Source organism: Helianthus annuus, chromosome 6 (genome assembly GCF_002127325.2).
Source record: "Helianthus annuus cultivar XRQ/B chromosome 6, HanXRQr2.0-SUNRISE, whole genome shotgun sequence".
Classification (NCBI taxonomy): Eukaryota; Viridiplantae; Streptophyta; class Magnoliopsida; order Asterales; family Asteraceae; genus Helianthus; species Helianthus annuus.
The window spans coordinates 86,665,364-86,681,038 of record NC_035438.2 but is presented as its reverse complement, the minus strand read 5'-3'; the positions used below and the strand labels follow the sequence as shown (position 1 = coordinate 86,681,038).

At 35.2% G+C, this 15,675-nt stretch overlaps 1 long non-coding RNA gene across 3 annotated transcripts; it reads right to left on the bottom strand.

Annotated features, from left to right (window-relative positions):
* Positions 1–700: 700 nt before the first annotated feature.
* On the bottom strand, positions 701–10,420 carry LOC110865841. Of its 3 annotated transcripts, XR_004861094.1 has the most exons (5): positions 10,096–10,420; positions 7,926–8,605; positions 6,585–6,753; positions 1,538–2,217; positions 701–945 (listed from the first exon to the last, which is right to left on the bottom strand). It is a non-coding gene; the product is annotated as an uncharacterized LOC110865841 (long non-coding RNA). The 3 variants fall into 3 exon arrangements; XR_004861093.1 differs by having other exon boundaries at positions 6,585–8,605; XR_004861095.1 differs by having other exon boundaries at positions 1,572–2,217; positions 6,585–8,605.
* Positions 10,421–15,675: the final 5,255 nt, after the last annotated feature.

Here is a 15,675-nt window from a genome sequence, read left to right as displayed (position 1 = left end):
TTCGTGTTCGGTTCTTCGTTGAGCTTGATCGTCTTCCGGCTTCCACAAGGTACCTACATTTCATAAAAACATGAAATGCTTTAGTCATACGTGATTTAAAACGTATCTAAACAAGCCCAGGAAACTAAACTGATCAAAAATACATTTTTGTACAGGGTCCACCGTAAATTACGGTGGACACCGTAATTTACGGTAGTCCTTGTTTTGATTTGTTTCCAACGTAAATCAGGAGTGTTTCACCGTAAACCATTTCAGGTCCACCGTAAATTACGGTGGCACCTGCATCCCACCTTTCCATTTTGCCGTAAATTGACACGAAATCTTTCGTATCTTTCAAACCGCTTATCCGTTTGACCTACCGTTTCTTCCTACACGTTTGTAATTTAATTCTCCATTATATGGAGTTAAGATCTGACATCCGGATTAAATAAAATTGAGACTTTTAAGCCTTCAGCTTATTATCTTTTCAACAATATTCGACCCGACTATGTGATTATCAAACAAACATGTTTGTTTGACCACCATTCATCATGAACCCTTAAATTCTAATATTGTCAATCATATTAAGTACTGAACACGGGTTTCTACACAATTATTTACCCGTTTTCGTCTAAAATCTTATTTTGACCCGTTAAGGGTATTTACGACCATTTTAGCACGGACGGTGCTCATTTCTCATGTACCTCATGTAACACCCATGTTATAATTTTTAAGGTTTTCGTATAAATAACGAAAATAAACATGAGGTTGCGATTAAGTATTCTTAGAAAATACAAGTAATCTAAAACTCTTACAACTTAAAAGTTTTCAACGTAATATAAATAAGTTCGTCGTTTAAAAGATATGGCGTAACGCCGTGCGGAAGCTTTAATCCCGAGTGTTAGATTTTATTGTGTTCGGTTCCTCATCGAGCTTGACCTTCATCCGGGCACTCTTGGCATTCACCTATGATCAAAACCGTTAAAATCATTAGTTTTGACGTTGTTATATAATAATATAATCCCAAGGCTTAATGCCACATTAGAAATAATAAAAATATAAAAAGTGATTCTGAATCCACCGTAAATTACGGTATCACCGTAATTTACGGTGAGACCTGGAAATGTCTGGTCACCGTAAACCAGGAGATCTGCTCCGTAAACCATATCACAACCACCGTAAATTACGGTTCTACCGTAATTTACGGTAGTACCTGGAATGTCAGGTTTTGTTTTGTTTGATCATTACTCCAAGACCCGACTCTCGGTTTTTCAGTTTTCTATGATACTAATTCATTAAAACCTCATATTTCTAATATGTTATAAAATATTCAAAATCAACCATCAAACCATCATAATCTGAAACAATAACCATGCCTTACTTGATTATTCGACCCGTTTGGCTCGTCTACGGAATTTCTTCCTTTTTGACGACTACCAACGAGTTCTAACCATCTTTTGACCAAATATTCAATGTAGCGATATCATCGCTATATTTCATAGTAACTTATATTCTAAAATTCAACTACGCATATCGCCATGATCTAATTAATGCGTACCTGGCTTGAGTCAACATATAGACCCGTTTTGTACCTTTCTTTTACTAGCCGCTACTTTATAGCAACGCAATAATCCACTTCCCGTTCACTCCTGTGAACATTTAACTTAACAACCAAACATTAGTCGATATTGTCAAATGGTGTCATCACCACCATTTGACCCATTTGGTATTTATGACCAAACATGTATACTTATGTCAAAACATGGCTTTTAATATCCCATTCACACATTCGACCCATTTCAAGTTTTAACTACAAGATCATTCTTCTTACGTATCTAACTCGTTATGGCTTACACCATGGGTATCCTTTTTAATCCCAACTTACATATAGTCAACATGTGACTAATTTACCCTTTTTCCCATTACTAATTTCGCTATAAGGTAACCTTAAAGAAATCTTATAAATTCTTAGTCGATTCACGACTAAATTACCCTTTTGTCCATTTTACCATTAACCGTGGTTTTGATCATTTTTATTCGTTCCGACTCATATCGCTTAGTGTTGGAACTTCAATTTTGAATGTAATCGGTTGTCACATTTATCATCTATAAAATACATACGTTTACTACAAATGGGTGTAAGCTTTACTTACCTCGCGTTCGCGCAAACATTCTTCGCATCCATGATCCGTTTGACCCGTTCTTTTCCAAGCTCCCACCTAGCTTGTTTAGAGTCAACTATATCATAACATCCATAAGATGGTTAGATTGGTCATTCTATATAATGGCCAACACCCTATGGACCCTTTTTTTTTTTACACACTTATCAATCAAAACATGCCATATATTCAACAATTAGTTTCATACCATGATTCTTCTCATTCACTAACCGTTTGACCCGTTAGTGAAGTTACTTATACAACTAGTTAGTAAGTGATTTTAAACACTTTAAGCATGTCACATAAAGTGCCATTTGTTCCCAACAATCAATACTTCATGCCTAAAGCAAGTATATACAATCCTATGTCTTTTTCTTGGTTAATAAAAACATTATTTATGTGCAGCGATTTTCTATTTAGCTGCTGTAATTGACCATTTTGACCCGTTTAAAATCTGAATTAGATCAACATGTTCAAAGATGGATCGTAGAACACCCCAATACCTTCGCAAACATATAAGGTACACCTTCTAACGAATTTTCTATGATTTTATATGATTTTTATAAAATCAGCTCAGCAAATATATTTTCATTTTTTTTAACAGCTTTCAAGTTCTGAACAGCAGTTTTAATTCGCCTTTTTGACCTATTTAACAACCACATTTGTTTCTTATGATTGAAAACAGTAAAAATTTACTTCATAAGCTTTCCGAAAAGGTATGGAACACCCGAAACGGATAAACGGTTGATTTTATATGATTTTTTTAAGATTAGTAAAAATCCATATAAAAAGCTACGGAAATCATGTTTAGGGTTCTTTCGAATTCGACTCAAATCATCAAATGCAACACTTTTCCATGGCTAAAACCCTTATTAAACTATTTGTTAATGGTTAGAAACCTATAACACAATGAGTGTAGGCTAAGAGATGTCAAAAACATCATCTATTTCAAGAAGTCATCATATGAATCCTAATTTTATCATCTTCTCAACTTCATCTTTGTCAATTTGAGAACTAGAACTAAAATTAACATATATTCAACTTCTATTATGGTGATTCTCATATACCATCATGTTTAATTTCATACATATCAAAGATTTGTCATAAACCCACTACTCATGAAATCATCAAATCAAGCTCTACATACAAACTAGTAGACAACACGATTTCACTTAGGAATTTTAACGAGCACCTTGTAGGCGAGATTCATACGCATCTATTATCCAATTCATGGTTAACCATTAACCAAGTTTTAACATCAAAATCAAACCTCTATGTCTTGTGTGCATTAAGCACATCTAGAACTTATATCTCATCATCAATTTTTCTCAGATTTACCATCACTTTTCAAGTGTTCATCATAATATCATAAAAATCCACTTAACACATATATGGGTAATCATTCAATCTCTAATTTATGACACTAATTCATCAAGTTCTCATCTAGGGTTTGTTCCTAGACTCATACTCATATCAATTCAACTATAATATTCATCATGCACACAAGAATTTCGTTCATGAATGTTTATCCAAATTTCAAGATATCACCAAATGATAAAATTCAACATACCTTGTGATCTCCTAGCATGGTTGGTCATGAATTTAGTTAAAGCCCTAATTTCCAACTCGATTTCCCTTAGATTTTGATGGATTTTAGTGAGTTTAGGGTTTTGAAAAGAACCCTTCTTGGCTCCTGTGTAAATCACGACCAGAACACACACATGAGTGTGTGTTTTGGTGTTTTGATTTTTATTAAATTAAAACTATTTTCTCATTTAACACTTTTAGTCCCTCAAGTTTTAAAAGTTATCAAAAGGATTATAAACCAAGTTTTCTTTATTGTTTTCAAACCACATAATTAACTAGGTTGATATTCCTAGTTACTTAGTGGGTTTCGAGAGTTATAACCTTTTTTTTTTATTTTAAGTCCCGTTAACTCGGGCTTCTTATAAACTTATTTTTCTCAAAGTATTTATTCTCCTTTTAATTAATATTAGGTTTATTTACTTAAATCCTAATATTTACCGGGTAAATTTTCACCACCAACGGTATTTTACCCGTCTTTTAGTATTGACGTGGTTTGATTACCAAGCCCGTTTTCGGGGTGTTACAAGTCTACCCCCCTTAAAGAGGTTTCGTCCCCGAAACCTTATTTACGTATTTCTTTTAATTTAGACTAAACGAACTTAGTTTCGTTTTCAAGATATTCATTCGTTCCTTTCGATCTAACGTTTTAATTTATATTGACGCATACGTCTTTCGTGTATAAGGCCTCGCGGGCCGTTATTTTTAGCTTATATCCTTTATCTTTATTGACCAAGTTGTCATTTGACCGCTCATTCGCGTTAGGCTTGTTAACATGTTTTATCCTGCGCTTGTCCTATATTAACAAGCGCTTGGTATTTGTCATGACACTATCTTGACTTCGAATAGTTTTACCGACTAGACTAATTAGTCGCCGTCACTTCATACCTCGTCATCCGGGTATATTAATTTGCCATCTCTGGCCTTATGTGTGTTTTAGATTTTTCTAAATCCCCTCATACTACTTATGTTTGTTAAAACATTGCTTTTGACTAAAAACTAATTTTTAATTAATTAATTTTTTTTTTTTAGTTTATGTTTCCTTTTTGTCTTACATCTTTCTCTCATTTCTATAAATGTTACTTCAGAGGATCTATTCCTTTCCGTTATTATTTAATGCGGGGAATTATAACCAATTCCCACGTTTAACCCATATGACCCGTAGGTTCTTTCGCTTAGCCTCGTAGGCTATTTATTTAGATTTTCACCTTTTTACCCTTTTAAGGTGAGACCCCTACAATTCGTTTCTTTCTATTTGTGACCCAAAGGTCTTTTGGTCCCGTAAACTTTAACACTATTTATAATCCTGTAGGTTAAGATGATCCCGTAGATCATCTTTATTTGTGTCTTTACTTAACTGTATATATATTTATGGTGTCAAGGTACCCTTTTTATGTTTACAATCATTTACTTTTACTTTTTGGATTTCATTCGACCTTGACCGTAGTCTAAGGCTTCATTTGTTTTCTTTCGAATTATCTTTTCGACTTTATGACTTCTAACGTCATTTACACGTCACTTTGTCCTACGCTTACCATTACCCGGTTCTTACCTATACTTCTTTATGACCCATTACCCGGGTTCTTTATCTTAGTGTTTTTTTTTTCCTATATATATTCCTTTATGACCCATCACGTAGGTTCATTAATGTTTCGCGCTTCCATTATTCAGTTTGCGCTTACTTGCACTACTAAGTTTTTATACCTTATTTATCTCGTTTGACTTGTTCGTGTGAAATTTCATCACTTGTGAACATCAAACTCCATTCTTTATTCGACCCGTTCAACTTTAAAATAGTTGAGCGCAGTTATTAACATTTCTGTTTGCAAATTCTCATTGTCTTTTAGTCATGACTCATATTCCGAGTCTTTTGACCTTCTATCTCGCGTTCCCGTCTCTTGGTTTACGCATTCTTTCCAAATCCTACCCATTCATCGGGTATCTTTACCGTAATCATTTTCAAGTAACCATTCTTATATGGTTTTAGACGTTATTTTAATTTATTTGGTCGTCTTAGCGAGATCCATCGCTTTTATTCAATCAAGTCCTTTATTCTTTATTCACTTCGTTTGACTTGTCCATGTGAATTTCATCACTTGTGACAGTCAAACTTTTATCCCTATGCCTTAGCATTCCTATTGGTCGGTCTGTATTTTTTTTTTTACTTGATCCTTGTCCCTTCTCTCGGGCTCGTTATTCTTACGTAATACGCTTCCGTCATCCGACTTACGTTTACGTTTACTATCAAAAATCTTACTTATTTGATTCATTTGGGTACCATTTAAGTTAGCCCATTCACCCCACCCTTACTACATCGGACGTAAATGCGTCCACTACAAGAAGTTCATGATATCATATGCCACTACTTACTTGGCCAGAGTAAGCGATTAACACATGACACACATGACCTTTTTATAGTTTTCACATCACGCCCTATGTAAGTAACGCCTCTATTTATTTCATATCTCTGATTTTTATTTAGGAAAACTTTATTTAATTGCAAAACAACAATCGTTAGTTTTACTAGTTTTACATTTGAACATATAGAATGTTTTCCTTTCTATCGAACTATTATATAATCACATTCGTTATTGTGATCGCTACTTTTCTCAATAGCATTATATTGAGAATTACACACTTGGATAATTACTTCCGTCCAAGTTTTTATATAATTTAATCCTGTTATTATTTTGTTATTCATTATTGTGAATAACACTTCTTTCTACTTATTTACTCTTGGAAACCTCATCCTGAATAGATATCCTATTCAGGTTTTTTCTAAGTTTTACCATATATATGCAACCGTTATTCTCTACTTGTTTGTTGCATATTACTATTTGTGCGATAATTTAAGACGTGCACCTGGTAATGCTTGCCCTAACGGGCCTTCCATGCCTTTATCCTTGTTCGCGATCATTACGCGATTTCGATCCTTGATGAGTATGCTCTGCTCGTCATACCTCGGATCGTTTCACCGTCATGTCCATCACTTGTTACCCTCTCTCCATCTTCAGGTGCAAATATCCTTCAACTAAACATTTACAAAAGTTAGTAATTTCGACATTAATAAACGCCTGTATTGTAGTACAAGACTTTTTACTATACGTGTCAACACACGTGATTTCGTTAACTATACCAGTCATTTTCATTGGGGTAACGTGTATTACACGATAACCCTATGTGTTGTTCACAAAACTTTAATCATACTAAACCATTAACATACATGTACTTACCGGATTTGCGATCAAGCCTCGAACCGAACACCAATTCTTTATTAAGAGCATAAGGTTTAAGTCCAAGCATAGCTTTCCCGCCATACTTGAATCTCTTAAACCAAGGCTCTGATACCAACTTGTAACACCCATGTTATAATTTTTAAGGTTTTCGTATAAATAACGAAAATAAACATGAGGTTGCGATTAAGTATTCTTAGAAAATACAAGTAATCTAAAACTCTTACAACTTAAAAGTTTTCAACGTAATATAAATAAGTTCGTCGTTTAAAAGATATGGCGTAACGCCGTGCGGAAGCTTTAATCCCGAGTGTTAGATTTTATTGTGTTCGGTTCCTCATCGAGCTTGACCTTCATCCGGGCACTCTTGGCATTCACCTATGATCAAAACCGTTAAAATCATTAGTTTTGACGTTGTTATATAATAATATAATCCCAAGGCTTAATGCCACATTAGAAATAATAAAAATATAAAAAGTGATTCTGAATCCACCGTAAATTACGGTATCACCGTAATTTACGGTGAGACCTGGAAATGTCTGGTCACCGTAAACCAGGAGATCTGCTCCGTAAACCATATCACAACCACCGTAAATTACGGTTCTACCGTAATTTACGGTAGTACCTGGAATGTCAGGTTTTGTTTTGTTTGATCATTACTCCAAGACCCGACTCTCGGTTTTTCAGTTTTCTATGATACTAATTCATTAAAACCTCATATTTCTAATATGTTATAAAATATTCAAAATCAACCATCAAACCATCATAATCTGAAACAATAACCATGCCTTACTTGATTATTCGACCCGTTTGGCTCGTCTACGGAATTTCTTCCTTTTTGACGACTACCAACGAGTTCTAACCATCTTTTGACCAAATATTCAATGTAGCGATATCATCGCTATATTTCATAGTAACTTATATTCTAAAATTCAACTACGCATATCGCCATGATCTAATTAATGCGTACCTGGCTTGAGTCAACATATAGACCCGTTTTGTACCTTTCTTTTACTAGCCGCTACTTTATAGCAACGCAATAATCCACTTCCCGTTCACTCCTGTGAACATTTAACTTAACAACCAAACATTAGTCGATATTGTCAAATGGTGTCATCACCACCATTTGACCCATTTGGTATTTATGACCAAACATGTATACTTATGTCAAAACATGGCTTTTAATATCCCATTCACACATTCGACCCATTTCAAGTTTTAACTACAAGATCATTCTTCTTACGTATCTAACTCGTTATGGCTTACACCATGGGTATCCTTTTTAATCCCAACTTACATATAGTCAACATGTGACTAATTTACCCTTTTTCCCATTACTAATTTCGCTATAAGGTAACCTTAAAGAAATCTTATAAATTCTTAGTCGATTCACGACTAAATTACCCTTTTGTCCATTTTACCATTAACCGTGGTTTTGATCATTTTTATTCGTTCCGACTCATATCGCTTAGTGTTGGAACTTCAATTTCGAATGTAATCGGTTGTCACATTTATCATCTATAAAATACATACGTTTACTACAAATGGGTGTAAGCTTTACTTACCTCGCGTTCGCGCAAACATTCTTCGCATCCATGATCCGTTTGACCCGTTCCTTTCCAAGCTCCCACCTAGCTTGTTTAGAGTCAACTATATCATAACATCCATAAGATGGTTAGATTGGTCATTCTATATAATGGCCAACACCCTATGGACCCTTTTTTTTTTACACACTTATCAATCAAAACATGCCATATATTCAACAATTAGTTTCATACCATGATTCTTCTCATTCACTAACCGTTTGACCCGTTAGTGAAGTTACTTATACAACTAGTTAGTAAGTGATTTTAAACACTTTAAGCATGTCACATAAAGTGCCATTTGTTCCCAACAATCAATACTTCATGCCTAAAGCAAGTATATACAATCCTATGTCTTTTTCTTGGTTAATAAAAACATTATTTATGTGCAGCGATTTTCTATTTAGCTGCTGTAATTGACCATTTTGACCCGTTTAAAATCTGAATTAGATCAACATGTTCAAAGATGGATCGTAGAACACCCCAATACCTTCGCAAACATATAAGGTACACCTTCTAACGAATTTTCTATGATTTTATATGATTTTTATAAAATCAGCTCAGCAACTATATTTTCATTTTTTTTAACAGCTTTCAAGTTCTGAACAGCAGTTTTAATTCGCCTTTTTGACCTATTTAACAACCACATTTGTTTCTTATGATTGAAAACAGTAAAAATTTACTTCATAAGCTTTCCGAAAAGGTATGGAACACCCGAAACGGATAAACGGTTGATTTTATATGATTTTTTTAAGATTAGTAAAAATCCATATAAAAAGCTACGGAAATCATGTTTAGGGTTCTTTCGAATTCGACCCAAATCATCAAATGCAACACTTTTCCATGGCTAAAACCCTTATTAAACTATTTGTTAATGGTTAGAAACCTATAACACAATGAGTGTAGGCTAAGAGATGTCAAAAACATCATCTATTTCAAGAAGTCATCATATGAATCCTAATTTTATCATCTTCTCAACTTCATCTTTGTCAATTTGAGAACTAGAACTAAAATTAACATATATTCAACTTCTATTATGGTGATTCTCATATACCATCATGTTTAATTTCATACATATCAAAGATTTGTCATAAACCCACTACTCATGAAATCATCAAATCAAGCTCTACATACAAACTAGTAGACAACACGATTTCACTTAGGAATTTTAACGAGCACCTTGTAGGCGAGATTCATACGCATCTATTATCCAATTCATGGTTAACCATTAACCAAATTTTAACATCAAAATCAAACCTCTATGTCTTGTGTGCATTAAGCACATCTAGAACTTATATCTCATCATCAATTTTTCTCAGATTTACCATCACTTTTCAAGTGTTCATCATAATATCATAAAAATCCACTTAACACATATATGGGTAATCATTCAATCTCTAATTTATGACACTAATTCATCAAGTTCTCATCTAGGGTTTGTTCCTAGACTCATACTCATATCAATTCAACTATAATATTCATCATGCACACAAGAATTTCGTTCATGAATGTTTATCCAAATTTCAAGATATCACCAAATGATAAAATTCAACATACCTTGTGATCTCCTAGCATGGTTGGTCATGAATTTAGTTAAAGCCCTAATTTCCAACTCGATTTCCCTTAGATTTTGATGGATTTTAGTGAGTTTAGGGTTTTGAAAAGAACCCTTCTTGGCTCCTGTGTAAATCACGACCAGAACACACACATGAGTGTGTGTTTTGGTGTTTTGATTTTTATTAAATTAAAACTATTTTCTCATTTAACACTTTTAGTCCCTCAAGTTTTAAAAGTTATCAAAAGGATTATAAACCAAGTTTTCTTTATTGTTTTCAAACCACATAATTAACTAGGTTGATATTCCTAGTTACTTAGTGGGTTTCGAGAGTTATAACCTTTTTTTTTTTTTAAGTCCCGTTAACTCGGGCTTCTTATAAACTTATTTTTCTCAAAGTATTTATTCTCCTTTTAATTAATATTAGGTTTATTTACTTAAATCCTAATATTTACCGGGTAAATTTTCACCACCAACGGTATTTTACCCGTCTTTTAGTATTGACGTGGTTTGATTACCAAACCCGTTTTCGGGGTGTTACACCTCATAGTTCCACCGATTTGTTATTAGCTAGTCTTCCACCACAACTATGGATGTGGTGGATTTAACGAAATGGACTATTTATTCCGAGTTTAATCCTACGGATGTGTTATTGTTGCGGCAACACAATTTAAGCATTTAACTCTTGAAAGTTTATGTCTACAACTTTCATGCGCTTCTAAAGGTTACAAGATCGTAAGATAAGTTCCTAAACAACCTTTATAAGTTGTTGCTCAATTTACCCTTCAAGGGCATTTTAGTCGACATTAGCCCCTCATTTACTACGAGGGGCTTTCACTACCTATTTGACCAAGTTGGTATGTTAACTATAATCGTATGCATACGTACCTGGCTAGGGTCAACATATAGACCCAATTTATACCTTGCTTTTATCATCACACTTAGTGTGGGCGAAATTAACTGAATCGCTAATCGCTCCTGTTAACACAAGACTTGACAATCGCATTAGTCGATATTGTCAAATGGTGTTATCACCACCATTTGACCCGTTCGGCCTATATGCCCAGCGTTGCCTATTAAATCAAAAACATGGTTTTTGACTTCTAATTCATACATCCATCCCGTCCCGGATTTCATTACCGAATCCCTTTTTTTTTTTTGCCAAAAACATGGTTTTTATCATCTTTATATGTTCCGACTCGTATCAATCACGTCGGAAATCCATATTTTCAATATTAGCATTATTGCATCTATAACTTATAGAATGAACAAGTAATCTACACAATTATGTAAGTTTCACTTACCTTGCATCCGAGCTACGCTTTTCTTCCATGCTTGACTTGTTTGACCCGCTTTCACTCCAAGCTTCCACCTAGCTTGTTACGCGTCAAACTATCATCATCGTTTTCAAGGTGGTTAGTTTAATCATATTCTAATACGATTATTCCACCTTATGTAATTCATATCAAAATCGCTATTTATCGTATTATAGGTCAGTTTGACCTTTTTAATAGTCAAATGCCCATTAGTATACTAATTTGCATTTTCGAGTTATCAACTAGTTTTAGCACTCTTTAACTACTCGGTAGGCGTTATCTTTAGACCTCCGTTTTAACCAAAGTTCTAATCGCGTTTAACACATTTTTAACTCTCTTTTTAATCACTTTTTACATAATAGTCGAAACATCACTACTAGGTGTTTTAACTACAAAATTCTAGTTTCGAGCCTTCTTTGAGGCATTTCAACGAACACCTTAAGGGCAGAATTTTACATGTTTATTTATCATGTCTCTAGCTTATCTCTTACCCCAAATTTCACATAAATTAACCATCTTACAAAGTGGTTAACTTCTATAATTTCTGAATTCACTTCAAAATCGTCAATTTACACTAGATCAACAATCTATTTCCTAGTGTTCATCATATTAACATAAAACCCACTTAGCTTATCAATGGATCATCATAAATCTCATAGTTTTTCCAACAATCTAACATGTTATTGACTAGGGTTTACTCCTAGACATCATATTACTTCAAGGTTCACTCATGCATGACATAATCAAGCTCAATTTCAGTTTCTTACAAATAACCTAGAATTTTGAGATGGATCAAAACGTCACAATTTTACATACCTTGTGATCCTTTCAACTTGGTGTTCATGAATACGAGCTTGGATTTCGATTTGGGACTGATTTGAACCCTCAATTTGATCAAGTTTGACATGCACAAGGGTTTGGTGGGGAGCTTGTGTCGCCCCCTGTGTTCTTGTACGACCAGACATCCCAAATGGGGTGTTTGGTTTGTTTTTTATTTGTTTTATCAATTTAAGTTTCACTTTTAACAACTTAGGCCCTTCCACTTTGTTCAACTTATAGTTTAGTTGCTTTTAACCTTATTATAAGCTATTTCTAGGCTTGTAACTAACTAGGTTAAATTTCCTAGTTGGTAAATTCTCATCTATTTATACTTTATAATTCTAATATAAAGTTTTATATTTTCGGGGTGTTACATGCAAGTGCACAACCACAACCCCCTTTCAGATATACTTCACAACCCCCGTTTTTTTTTTCCAACAACCTTCACACCCCTCCTTTTACAACACCCAACCACCCAACCTTCAACCCAATTTCGGCTATTTTCAAAATTTGTTATCAGTGGATGCTCCTCCTCAATCCCCCGCCTTCGACCCATATGGTTTTCGTTCCCCCACAAGTTCCATCTACATGAGGAAATGTTGAACGTCCTCTACCTATTTACGACGACGAGGACGATGAGGTAGTGCCCGAAACTCAAAATTTGGGCGACGAGGACGAGGACGAGGACGATGAATATAATGTGGATGAAGACGCGGGCAACGAAGAAGATGACGCTCGGGATAAAAAGGGAAAAATGGCGAGCGAAAAATGGACAAAGGTCCAAGAAGAGGCGTTGGCGAAGGCGTGGGTACATTGCTCTACCAACAAAAAGAAGGGCAATCAACAAAACCCCGATAGTTTTTGGCGTAAGATTTTAGATCATTTTAACGCCACCGTTGGTGGAAGTAATCGGACCGTGCATCAAGTACGGTCTAAATGGAACCCGATGATGACGAAAATAAACTTTTTCAACGGCCTATACCAACAAGGGTTAAAAATTATATTTTTTAACATTGTATATTTTTTAATTTTCTTTACTAAGTTCATATTTTTTTAACACTTATTATTTTATAGGGGTATTGGATTTTAATAATCCCAAGTTTCACTAATTGGCCGGTAATAATCCCAACTTCAAAAATTGCCTACAACATTCCCAACTTGTAAGATTTTGGCCACCAATGATCCTTGTCTAACTGGGTTAAAACCTTGTTGGGCTGGTGACCTGCAACTTATTCCGGCGACCCGTTTTACCCCTGAAACCACCAAACGAGACCACCACCAATCATCTCCGACCTCCTGTAATCTTCTCCGCTTCTCAAAAGTTTAAAATTTCCACCATCTACGCAACTCCGGTGACCTGCATCTTATTCCGACGACCTTCTTTACCCCTGAAACCACCAAAGGAGACCACCACTTGTCATCTCCAACCTCTAGTGACCTTCTCCGCCGCTCAAAACTTCAAAAAACTAACTAGGTTATAACCCAGTTAGACAAGGATCATTGGTGGCCAAAATCTTACAAGTTGGGACTGTTGTAGGCAATTTTTGAAGTTGGGATTATTACCGGCCAATCAGTGAAACTTGGGATTATTAAATCCAATACCCCTATTTTATAACATGTAGGATCGCACACGAGGAAGCGGGTGTAAGTATCTCGACGTGATGAAAGTCGCTTTAAAGGAATTTAAAGAGAGATTTCCGAACGGTTTTCAACATGTCGAGGCGTGGGAAGCTCGGCCGAGTTGGCGGCACAATTCAACAAAGAACACAACGGCGAGACAAGCGTCAAGCGACATCGTCCGAGGGAAGCTCGGCCGAGTTGGCGGCAAAATTCAAAGAGTACACCGCCATGAAAGAAGCGAAGCACGCGATGGAATTGGAGGCGATTGAATTGAGGAAGAAAAGAGAGTCGGAGGCTCGAGAGCTCATATCGGAACAACGCGAGACGATGAAAAACTACAATTACGATCGAGATATGAAAACATTCCTCAAGCCGCACGACGATGCTCCGCCAAATATGTTGCCGTTCATCCTCGCCCGAAAGCGCGACATCACTAACAAGTACGGGTGGCCGTGCGATTTCTAAAATTTCTATTTTCTAGTTTTAATGTAATTTTTATTTTCTAGTTTGAATGTAATTTTAATTTTCTAGTTTGAATTTAATTTTTATTAATATTTTTCTATAAACATGCATAATTACAACAAATAAAAAAACAAAAAAATAAAAATAAAAAACCAAGTCCCTTAAGAGGGGAGTGCCGCCATCAACTTAGGGTGTTAGGAGAGTTTAAGAGGGGAGTTGACGTGACACACGAGCATTGGTTATGCGTAAGAGAGGGGACTCTCCTCTTAGGGGAGTGCCCCTCTCACCCTTATAATAACATTTGATGCTAAAACTAATATAAACGTAACAAAACATAAATAAACTTAAAAGGCCCAGCGTCCAAGACTATGAGCCCATAGATTGATGGTGTCCGGTAATTGGCCTAGCAAGGTTTGGTGGTGCCTTGACTAAAGCCGTGATTCCAGCCCTAAAGTGGCTAGGAGAGAAGCCCAACCCTAATGTGGTGGACTTAGGTGATCAGCGAAAGCTGAGAATATGTGAAACCCTATAAGCCTAAGTTGGGTCTGTGGGTTCATAGTCTAATAAGTATTACATTTTTGTCAAAAAGACCCGAGAGGCAACACTTTTGATAAACATACACTACAAGTAAAATAATAATAATAATAATAAGAGTGGGATCTCTTACCCGTCCTCTTAAGGTGGGTCCACCCACTAACTTTAATGAGATCTAAGGTTAATTTATAAGCTAAAAAGATTCTAATTTTATAAGAATATGGGGCTGTTTGGCAACATCTGAATGATTAAGTGCTGAACTAGTAAAAGGCCTGAACCATTAAGGCTGAACCAGTAAGATGTCTGAACCTTTAAGAGCCTGTATAATGCTTAACTGTTCAGAGACAAATGTCTGACCAATTCAGATTAGAGGTCTTAGCCATTCAGTATTTGTATAAATCTTAACCATTCAGAGGCAAATGTCTGAACCATTCACCAAAGTTCTTGCTGATGGCTTCACCAAAGTTGTTCGGGATAGTTGTATAAGAAAAAATAACTATCTTATGTTTCAGTCATTTGGACAATCATCATTCTTTCTAATGGTGTTTAAATCATTTGTTCATCAATACTGCTTTATATCCAAAATCACACCTGACAAAGACGTTATTGTAAGTAGTATATTATACAATCAGTATGATGAATAATGTTTTCTTTCTGTATATTGGTTTTTAAATTAATTTTTAATTATCACTGCCTATGCAGGTCATGGCTGATGAATTTTGGAGGCAATTTTATGGGAAAAATTTCAAAGGTGGTCAATCAACTCTTTATTTAGGAGATAGATTTTGGAACGTTAAGATGGACGGATTAACTGACAGCTGTGTTTTTACT